The sequence below is a fragment of the Acyrthosiphon pisum genome, chromosome A2, assembly GCF_005508785.2.
Source record: "Acyrthosiphon pisum isolate AL4f chromosome A2, pea_aphid_22Mar2018_4r6ur, whole genome shotgun sequence".
NCBI classification, from domain to species: domain Eukaryota; kingdom Metazoa; phylum Arthropoda; class Insecta; order Hemiptera; family Aphididae; genus Acyrthosiphon; species Acyrthosiphon pisum.
The window spans coordinates 59,933,733-59,935,869 of NC_042495.1; positions in this window are offsets into that span (position 1 = coordinate 59,933,733).

The window sequence follows — 2,137 nt, forward strand, 5'->3', positions numbered from 1 at the left end:
TTGAATATAGTTCGGCAACGTTGCACTTAATTTCGTTCTCAATAGTACTGTTTTTTTGGGTCAGCGGTTATTTCATTGTTCCATTTCAAGTGATCTCAATCGTACGCTAAAAAAGGTCGAACGTTCTCAATCGTATTACAGCCAATTTTAGATTCTGAGTGAAACGATGAATGTATTGATTTTACAATGATGTGTGTTTATATTTTATTTTTTTTTGTCTGTCATCACCTTTTAGGACAGTAAAAATGCTTAGATTTTCTTCAACAGTACCTTTTCTGATAGGAAAATGAATCTAGTTGGTATTTTGGGGGGTCAAAAGTAAAAATAGTAGTTCCTAGTTTCCAAAAGCGCCATGAAAAACTAAAGAAAAATTAAGGAAAATCGGGAATATTTACGCAAAATCTGTTTTCGAGAAAATTGATTTTGGTTTTTGATGCAACTCTTAAACAAATGACCGTAGGTACATGACATTTTTACTGAATGTTTATATTAGCATTTCCTATACACCCTAACATTTTCCAAATATTTTAACTTATTTTGAGCTCTTTACGGACATTTCAGTTTCCATTTTTTTAGTTTTTTTTCTATAAATATCAATACAATTTTATTTCTGGTTAAAAAAAGCTTGAAAATTTACTAGAAGACTCCTAGTATATTGTTTCACAGGCAGATGAAAAAAAATTAAAAATCCATAGTCACAATTTTTTTTTATAAACATTTATAGTTCAAATATTGACAAAATACGTAAAAATGACGAAAATTTGTAAATTATTTTAAGTTAGAAATTCATAAAAAATTTTCTGCTAATACAAGATCATTCATAAGCTTGTCTATCTTTATCAAAAAAAAAATGTCTTCAAGCAAATCAAATTAAATTTTTATGAGCGTTTGAATTTCATATTTTTACAAGATTGGATATTCATTCCATTTCTCACGTATCGGAATTTGTTATTCCGTTGTAATTACTTTTATTTTCATTTTCTATACACCATACAATTTTGAAATTATTTTGACTCTTTTTGACCTGTTTACGGACATTGTCAGTTTTCAAATTGTTTAGTTTTTTTTCCTATAAATATCAATGCAAATTTATTTGTTGGGTAAAAAAGCGTGAAAATATAATGCAAGGCTCTTGATTTATTGTTACAACAGCAGTTGAAAAATATTAAAAATATATAGGCACAATTTTTTTTTTATAAGCATTTAAAGTTCGAATTTGGACAAAATTTATCAAATTTTAATTTGAAAAATTATTTTGTAGTTAAAAATTTATAAAATGTTCAATTTTTGTATCTAAGAATTGAAAATTTAAAACAAGATTCCACGTAAGTAATTAATACTGTTACTAAAAAATCTAAAAAATACATTTACTGCAGTTTATTTTTATAGTCATTTTAAGTACAAATTTGGACGAAATTACATATTAAAAACCTAGGATAACTATTTTAGTTATTTTGTTGTGATTGTATAATATTATTCGTGGGTACTTGAAACTTCTAAAGTATACTATTATATATCTATGATAGTACCACGGTTTTTTGTTGATGTATAACGCGTTATAAGTACCTAATAAATATTATGATATGATTAATTTGGAATTTATTATAGGTACCTAATATAATATTATGTCTTATACCTAGACTAACATACCGTCTCCGCTCAGAATCGTTTTTCTTATACAATGATATTATATCATTGAATTCAAATTTAATACCATCCATTATACAGTGACCCACTTGTAACCTACTGTACAGCAGAGCGAAATCCACTTACCCACCTTTTTAAATCCGTTTCCCGCTGGTTTAGATACTGCAAATGGAGCGATGAATGTATTGATTTTAGTATTTTACAATGATTTGTGTTTTAAAATTGTTTGTGTCTGTGTACACGATAAGTAGTCGAAATAAAGCTTCAATTTTCAGCTCCACTATTTTTTTAGGGGCCTCTAATTTGTCCATTACTTTTTTCGTTATAGGCTATGTAACTAAATAAATCACCTACAAAAATCGATGATTATTTAGCTAGGAAAATAGCTTGTAAATTATATTTTATAAATAAAGTGATACATTATTCATTATTTATTGCTATATGCGATATGCCTATATACCTATATCTATATATTATTATATTTATTATA